Source organism: Triticum aestivum, chromosome 6B (assembly GCF_018294505.1).
Source record: "Triticum aestivum cultivar Chinese Spring chromosome 6B, IWGSC CS RefSeq v2.1, whole genome shotgun sequence".
Taxonomy (NCBI): domain Eukaryota; kingdom Viridiplantae; phylum Streptophyta; class Magnoliopsida; order Poales; family Poaceae; genus Triticum; species Triticum aestivum.
Window position 1 is genome coordinate 186097443 of NC_057810.1, and position 9621 is coordinate 186107063.

A 9621-nucleotide genomic window follows, 5' to 3' on the forward strand; every position below is an offset into this window, starting at 1 on the left:
CCGCCGCCGCGGCCTCGCGTCGCCCCGCCGCCTCGTCCATCATCCGCCGCCGCCTTCCGGTCGCCTCCGCCCGCCGTCCGCCGCCGCAGCCACACGCCCGCATCAGCCGCCTCCGGCCTCGCGCGACCCGGCCGAGCAACTCCGGCGACGCGCGCGCCCGCGGAGGAGCTCGACGCCGGCCGCCTCCTCCTCGTCCCGGCCAGGTCCGGCCACTCCGGCCGCCCCGGCCTCTCTCCGCCCGTCCTCCGGCTTCCCCAAGCTCCGGCGACGTCCGCGCTCTCCGGCGATCCTCGATCCGGCCAGATCCGATCTAATCCGGCGGTTGACTTTCTTCTCCCCCGTTTTTCACTGTCTTTTTCTGTCAGAAAATTGTTGCATCTTCATCGCATCACATCTTCGCATCCGTAGCTCTGTTTTGGGCATGTAATCTGTCAAATTGTTCGCCCCGAAGAGTACATCATTTCATTCCATTGCATCATTTACATTTGAGCTCATCTCGATGCCCGAAATGCTGTTGGAAGAAGGCTTCATATTGTTAGTTTCAGATTCTTATCAGAACGAGCTCTTTTGTCATTTTTGCCATGATTGATGTGTGCATCCTTTGGACTTGGTCCCTAAATGTGTTTTGAACTAGGCTATGTCTTCTTTACATAGGTGCTTACCATGTATTTTTGTGATAAATGTGGTGACTAGCACAAGGATGCAAACTAGGCTTCGTGATAATGCTGATTTTAGTTCCTGTTCTGCTGTAATTTTGATGCCATGTAAACATGTTGCTACAGAGAGATACATGCATAATTTGAGATACTTCAGTAAGGGTGTTTTGAAAACATGGTTTTGCTCTATCCATCCATGGTCCTAATTGAAATTATGGAGTAGTCTAGCATGTCATTCTCGTGCTCTACTTTTGCTTCAAAATGTTTCCTGGCAGATTGTTTACATGTTATTCAATTTGGCCGAGGTTGTTGTAGTTGATTCGGGTATGCTATGATGTTGTTTCTTGCGATGTATAGTTTCTATGACATGTCTTCTTGATGGATGTATGCTTAGTTTATCATGAAATTCTCTGTAGTGAGTGCATCGAGCTCACGAAGGTGCCTTCGTAATTATTTCAATGCCATGCTTTGTTTGCTGAATCTGTTAACGAAACTTGCTATGTTTACGTGGGTGCCATCATATTTTATGATCCTTTTTGGCTTATGGTCAGTAAGGGACTTTTGATCTATGCTTTGAGTAGATTCATGCCATGTCTTATTTTGCTATTATAAGTTCCTGTAGCATGTTGATAACCTGCTCTGAACATTGCTTCGTGCTGCTGTTTATGCCATGTCCAGCGTGTTAATTTTTGCACTTTCTCCATGCTTGTTTGAACCTGTTATGATGTGATTTAACCGTAGCTCAGTGTTCCTCTTTTGTAAAGAATCTCCTGTAGATCATTGCCATATGTTTTGTTTTTATGTTGGGGGTGCTGTAGCATAGTTTCTTGTTGCATGGTAAGTAGCATCGTGCTGTTAATCGCAGCTTTATGTCATTCTTGTCTTGCTTGTCATTTGCAAACCGTGCATCCGAATCCGGTGATCTTTATATCGATTTCAAGAAAAATCATCTCATCTTTCCAGTGGCATACTTGGTTTGCCAAGTTGATGCCTTGTTCATCCTTTTTCCTCCTGAAGCACGCATATGCATTGCATATCACATCTCGCATATCATGACATGTATTGCATCATGTTGCTTGTGTATTGCACCGTGATTTATTGTGGTTCCTTTGCTTGTGTTCTTGCTTTGGGTAGAGCCGGGAGACGAGTACGTGCACGAGGAACCTGTTGAGAATGCTTACGAGGATCAAGCCTTCGACAACTCTGAGAACCTTGCAGGCAAGATGATCATACCTTCGATATCACTTCTATCTCTGCTTGCTAGTACTCGCTCTATCGCTATGTTAGCTCTACCTGCCATTGTATACCATGCCTACCTATTGCCATGTCAAACCTCTAACCATCCTGTCCTAGCAACCGTTGATTGGCTATGTCACCGCTTTTGCTCAGCCCCTCTTATAGCATTGTTAGTTGCAGGTGAAGATGAAGTTTGTTCCTGGTCGGAACATGGATATTTTGGGATATCACAATATCTCCTGTTTAAATTAATGCACCTTATATACTTGGTAAAGGGTGGAAGGCTCGGCCTTATGCCTGGTGACTTGTTCCACTTTGCCGCCCTAGTTTCCGTGATACCGGTGTTATGTTCCTTGAGTTTGCGTTCCTTACATGGTTGGGTGATTTATGGGACCCCCTTAACAGTTCGCTTTGAATAAAACTCCTCCAGCAAGGCCCAACCTTGGTTTTACCATTTGCCACCTAAGCCCTTTCCCTTGGGTTTTTGCGAGCCCAAGGGTCATCTTTATTACCCCCCGGGCCAGTGCTCCTCTGAGTGTTGGTCCAAACTAGAGCCACTTGCAGCGCCACCTCGGGGAAACTTGAGGGCTGGTTCTAGTTGTACGTAGTGTTCATCCGGTGTGCCCTGAGAACGAGATATGTGCAGCTCCTGTCGGGATTTGTCGGCACATCGGGCGGCTTTGCTGGTCTTGTTTTACCATTGTCGAAATGTTTTGCGAACCGGGATTCCGAGACTGGTCGGGTCTTCCCGGGAGAAGGTCTATTCCTTCGTTGACCGTGAGAGCTTGTGATGGGCTGAGTTGGGACACCCCTGCAGGGTATATAATCTTTCGAAAACCGTGCCCGCGGTTATGAGGCAGATGGGAATTTGTTAATGTCCGGTTGTAGATAACTTGACACTTGACCTCTTTAAAATGCATCAACCGCGTGTGTAGCCATGATGGTCTCTTCTCGGCGGAGTCCGGGAAGTGAACACGGTTTGTGTTATGCTTGACGTAAGTAGTTTCAGGATCACTTCTTGATCGCTTCTAGCTTCTCGACTGACGCGTTGCTTCTCTTCTCGCTCTCACTTGCGTATGTTAGCCACCATATATGCTTAGTGCTTGCCGCAGCTCCACCATATTACACCTTTTCCCTACCTATGAGCTTAAATAGTCTTGATCTCGCGGGTGTGAGATTGCTGAGTCCTCGTGACTCATAGATTCTACCAAAACAGTTGCAGGTGCCGATGATAGCAGCGCAGATGGCGCAACTGAGCTGAAGTGGGAATTTGATGAGGCCCTTGGCCGTTACTATGTTTCGTTTCCAGATGATCAGTAGTGGAGCCCAGTCGGGACGATCGGGGATCTAGCATTTGGGGTTGTCTTCTGTTCGTTTGAACTTGACCGTAGCTAGTCTATGAGTGTATTTGAATGATGTATGATCTTAAATTATGTATTGTGTGAAGTGGCGATTGTAAGCCAACTCTCTTTATCCCATTCTTGTTCATTACATGGGATTGTGTGAAGATGACCCTTCTTGCGACAAAACCACCATGCGGTTATGCCTCTAAGTCGTGCTTCGACACGTGGGAGATATAGCCGCATCATGGGTGTTACAAGTTGGTAATCAGAGCCATCCCCGACTTAGGAGCCCCCTGGTTGATTGTTTGCTGGCGATGTTGAGTCTAGAACAAAAATGTTTTGAGTCTTAGGATTATATATATCGGAGAGTAGGATTCTTTTTACTCCTCAGTCTCTTCGTCGCTCTGGTGAGGTCTCCTGACGTAGATGTTTTGACTATCCTCTTCTCAAATTTCACTAAATTTTTTTTAGGATCACGCGGGTATCTTGGAATCGTTCCGATGGTTTTGTGACGAGAACATTGTTCTTGGTGCCTCCTGACATTTAGGGGTTGTGGTAGTCTCCCGGGGAGTTGAGCTCCGAGGTGTTGTCGTCATAATTTTATCATTGCAGTTCTGGAATACCTGAGCTTTGCCGACATCGAAAATCTCTTTTATGCAGTTGTTGGTGAGATAACCCCGATAACCCAGTACTGGGGCGAGCTCGGGAGTATTGCCATAACTCGTATAACGGATGCTTTTCGAAGGTTGAGGTACATGATTTTCGAAGGTTTCTTGGTTATGTGTTGACGGATGGATATAGCTGGATGTAGGGATTGTTAGTTTGGGTGAGATATATTGCTTCCCCTGTATCCCCAACACCTGATTGCATAACAAGAAAGTTTCAGGAGTTTATAGGTGGGATTCAAGTAGCTCTAGCATTTCTTCCGCAGATATTTGGTTTATGATTGGGTAATCCTTACCAATTATTTGTTCCAGTTGTACCTTGTTTATTTCATTCATCAATCTCTTATCAAGTGGCTTCTCACCTTAATGGACGTGTGATGTTTACTTTGGAATTCATTCGTTCATCCATGTTCGAATGTTTATTGTGAAGACTATATGTTGCAATTTCTATCCGTTGATTCAACTTGTCTATCTGTCTATCAAGATGCTAACGGATGTCACCCTCTTCAGGATGGCTCCGCCAACGCGTCTGAATCCAGAACGTAATGATGGGAGTCAGGCAAACCTCCACCTCCACCTCCGCCTCCGGAGGCATGGAAAGCTTTGATGGCAGCCTCTAACGCCCATGCTCAGATGATGATCCAGCTCATGCAAGAGCGCAACCAAGGCCAAGGCAACCAAGGGAATCAAGGTCAAGGGCAGTTCAATCATCAGCCTCAGTTTCCTACCCTCAACCAGTTCCTGGCAAATCAGCCAAAGTCTTTCAGCTATTGTGTCGAGGCCACAGACGCCGATGATTGGCTCGTGGATATCAACAAGCATTTTGAATGCAGCAATGTCAGGCCTGAGGACTATGTCAAGTTCGCTTCTTTTCAGCTCAAGGATCAGGCAGCTGATTGGTTCCAGCAATACAAGGATTCCAGAGGTGGTCGAGTGATTACTTGGACTGATTTCTGTCGGGACTTTAAAGCTCACCATATTCCTACCAGTGTTGTTGAGAGCAAGCGTGAGGAGTTCCGCAATCTCAAGCAAGGCAACATGTCAGTGTACGAATACAACAAGCAGTTTCAGAAACTTGCTCGCTTTGCTAAGCAAGATGTTCCAGATGAGAAGAGTATGATCTATCAGTTCAGAGGTGGCCTTAGAGAGGATCTACAGTTAGCTATCGTTCTTATTGAGCCTACTCAGTTTGATCAATTCTACAATATGGCACTCAAGCAAGAAGGTGCTCAGCTCAAGTGTGAAGCTTCCAAGAAGAGAATCAGGGATGCAGTGCAATCTTCTTCTTCCTCACAAGTGGCAGCTAAGCAGTAGAAGTTCTACCTGCCTCCTCCTCCGTTTCGTCAGCCTTACCAACAGAAGAACTCAGGTGGCCATGGATCTTCCCACCCACCCAACCCAAGCTATCAAAACAAGTCTCAGCCTCAAGCTTCAAAGTCGAATGCTCCTTATCATCGTCCGCTCTCAGAAGTGACTTGCAACAAGTGCCAGCAGAAAGGTCACTACGCGAACAAATGCTTCAATCAGAGGCGCCTTCCTCCTCCTCCTCTTGTGAGATCTTCAAGCAATGAAGTGGTCAAGCATAATCCAAAGTCTGCAAAGGTGAACATGATGAATGCAGCTCAGGCATAGGATTCTTCAGATGTGATCATCGGTAATCTTCCTGTTAATGATATTCCTGCAAAAGTCTTATTTGATACTGGTGCATCGCATTCTTTCATTTCAAGACCTTTTGTGGCCAAGCATGAGTTTGTGACGGAAAAGATTCCTATCCCGTTGAAAATTGTGTCCCCTGGCAAGCAGATGACTTCTAATAATTGCGTCCCAGATGTTTCTATCAAGATGGGCGACTATAAATTTCTGTCTTCTCCAATGGTTCTTGGTGACTCTGATATTGATCTAATTCTCGGGATGGACTGGCTTTCTAAGCACAAGGCTCAGCTTGATTGTGCCGCCAGGCAAATTCAATTGACTCACCCTTCTGAGGATGTTATCATCTATGCCACTCGCGATGAAACCATTCAGTTGTTTTCTCTCAATGAGAAGGGCGAATTGGATGCTATTTCTCAAATTCCAGTCGTTTGTGAGTACCAAGATGTCTTTCCAGAAGAGCTTCCGGGTATGCCTCCTCATCGGCCAGTCGAGTTCGTTATTGATCTTGAGCCTGGAACAGAACCTGTTTGCAAGCGTCCTTACAAGCTTGGACCCAAGGAGCTGAAGGAATTGAAGAAGTAGCTCGATGAACAAGAGCGTCTGGGTTTGATCAGACCGAGTTCATCCCCATGGGGTTGTGGAGTTCTTTTTGTCCAGAAGAAGGATGGCACGGACCGACTTTGTGTCGATTACCGTCCATTGAACAAGAAGACAATCAAGAACAAGTACCCACTTCCCAACATCAATGAGCTTTTCGAGCAACTCAAAGGTGCTAAAGTCTTCTCCAAGCTTGACCTTCGTATGGGTTATCATCAGATTCGCATTCGTGAACAAGATATTCCCAAGACAGCATTCAGAACAAGCTATGGTTCTTATGAATATACTGTCATGTCTTTCGGTCTTGTCAATGCTCCTCCAACATTCTCTCACATGATGAACTTTATCTTCAACCCCTACACCAATGAATTTGTTCTGGTGTATCTCGATGATATTTTGGTCTTCTCTAAGAATAAGAAGGATCATGCCAAACATTTGTGATTGGTGCTCGACAAGCTCAGAGAGCATCAATTCTATGCGAAGTTTTCCAAATGTGAGTTCTGGCTTGATGAAGTTCTTTACCTTGGCCATATCATCTCTGCCAAGGGCATTGCTGTTAATCCCGCGAAGGTTTCTGCAGTTCTGAATTGGGAACCTCCTCAGAATGTCAAGCAGCTCCGCAGTTTTCTCGGTCTTGCAAGCTATTGCCGAAGATTCGTTGAGAACTTCTCTAAGATTCCAAAGCCTCTTTCCAACCTCCTACAGAAGCATGTCAAGTATGTCTGGACGCCTGAGTGTGACGTCGCTTTCAACACCCTCAAAGAGAAGCTAGTCACAGCTCCTGTCTTGACTCCTCCTGATGAATCCAAGCCATTCAGAGTTTTCTGTGATGCTTCCCTTCAAGGTCTCGGTGATGTGTTGATGCAAGAGAAGAAAGTTGTGGCCTATACCTCTCGTCAGTTGAAGCCCAACGAAAAGAACTACCCCACTCACGATCTTGAGTTGGCGGCAGTTGTCCATGCATTGATAACATGGAGACATCTCTTATTGGGAAGGCAAGTGGACATTTTCACCGATCACAAGAGTCTCAAGTATATCTTCACTCAACCCAACCTTAACCTCAGACAAACTCGATGGGTCGAGATGATTCAAGAGTACAATCCGAGTATCGAATATACTCCTGGCAAGGTGAATGTGATTGCAGATGCTCTGAGCAGAAAGGCTTATTGCAACAGTCTAATTCTCAAGCCGTTTCAACCGGATCTCTGTGAAGCCTTCCGCAAGCTGAATCTTCAAGTTGTTCCTCAAGGCTTTCTTGCCAACCTCATAGTCTCTCCTACTTTGGAAGATCAAATTCGTGAGGCACAACTCCTGGATACCATGGTGAAGAAGGTGAAACGTGGTATTGACAAGGGCATTCCCGAATACAAGTGCTATCGCTTGGATGACAAAGATACTCTTTTCTTCGAGGATCGAATTGTGGTTCCAAAAGGTGATCTGAGAAAAGTCATCATGAATGAGGCACACAATTCCCTCCTATCCATTCATCCTGGAAGTACAAAGATGTACCATGACCTCAAGCAGTCATATTGGTGGACTCGAATGAAGCGAGATTGCTCAATTCGTGAATGAATGTGATGTCTGCAGAAGAGTGAAAGCAGAACACCAAAGACCAGCTGGTCTCCTCCAACCTCTTGCTATTCCGGAATGGAAGTTTGACCATATCGAGATGGACTTCGTGACTGGTTTTCCTAAGTCCAAGCGTGGAAATGATGCTATCTTCGTTGTCATTGACAAGCTTACCAAAGTGGCTCATTTTCTTCCTATCAAAGAATCTACCACAGCAGCTCAGCTGGCAGAGCTATACACCTCCAGAATTGTCTCCTTGCACGGTATTCCACAATTGATATCTTCGGATCGTGGAAGCATCTTCACTTCTAAGTTCTGGGAATCCTTTCAGAAGGCCATGGGCAGCAACATTCGTTTCAGCACAGCTTTCCATCCTCAAACAAGTGGCCAAGTCGAGCGAGTCAATCAAATCCTTGAAGATATGCTCAGGGCTTGTGTCATCTCTTTCGGTATGAAGTGGGAAGATTGTCTTCCATATGCCGAGTTCTCCTACAACAACAGCTTCCAAGCGAGTTCGGGCAAGGCCCCATTCGAAATTCTCTATGGCAGAAAGTGTCGTACTCCTCTCAATTGGTCTGAGACAGGTGAACGCCAACTTCTTGGCAATGACTTGATCACAGAAGCCGAAGAAATGTGCAAAGTCATTCGTGAGAATCTCAAAGCCGCGCAATCGCGACAGAAGAGTTACTATGATAGCAAGCACCGTGATTTGGCTTTTGAAATCGGAGACCATGTCTACCTCCACGTCTCTCCAATGAAAGGCACTCGTCGCTTCGGTATCAAAGGGAAGCTTGCCCCTAGATACGTGGGTCCTTTCAAGATCGTTGGCAAAAGAGGCGACCTCGCCTATCAACTTGAGATTCCATCCAACTTTGCAAACATGCACAATGTGTTTCACGTGTCACAGCTTCGCAAGTGCTTCAAGACTCCTGAGCGCACTATCAACTTCGAAGAAATCGACCTCCAACAAGATCTCTCTTATCATGAGCACCCCGTTGCTATTCTTGAAGAAACCGAGCGCAAGACTCGCAACAAGTCAATCAAATTCCTGAAAGTGAAGTGGTCACACCATTCCGACCGAGAAGCCACCTGGGAGCACGAGGATCACCTCCGTTCCGAATATCCGGAGTTCTTTCAGTCCTAGATCTCGGGACGAGATCCTCTTGTAGCGGTGGAGTGTTGTAACACCCCGGATGTAACTTTCCATCTTTGTAACTCCAACTCTTGCCATTTTCGGCTATGTGATATGATATTCCCTCCATGGTTGGGTTTTGTCTTTTGTTTTGCATTTTATTCATGTCATGCATATCATATCATGTCATCATGCGCATTTCATTTTGCATACGTGTTCGTCTCATGCATCTGAGCATTTTCCCCGTTGCGTTTTGCAATCCGACACTCCCACATGCACCGGCGCACCCCTCTTGTCTCTTTTCGTGTGCGGGTGTTGAACATTCTCGGAATGGACCGAGCCTTGCCAAGTGGCCCTGGTATAGCACAGGCATACCACCTGTCAAGTTTCGGGTCATTTGGAGCTCGTTTGGTACTCCAACAGTTAACCGCACTCCCGCAAAGGCCTCTTTTAAGTTGCAGCCCAACACCCCTCCAAAACAGCCCAATAACCCATCTAAGTCACTTCCATGCTCTCCGTCGTCGGATCACGATCGTGTGGGCGAAAACTGCACCCATATGGACACTTGTAGCTCCCTCTACCTCTATATATAGATCCCTCCCCCGAAATTCACGGGCAAACCCTAGCAGATTCGTCCCCGCCGCCACCGGACACGTCCGGCCGTAGCCGGACACGTCCGCCTCTCCGCCCCCAGCCAACCGCGACGTGCCACATGGCACTCCGGCCTCCGCCGCCGCCGGCGGCCCACGCAGCCCGCGCGAGGCCCGCCC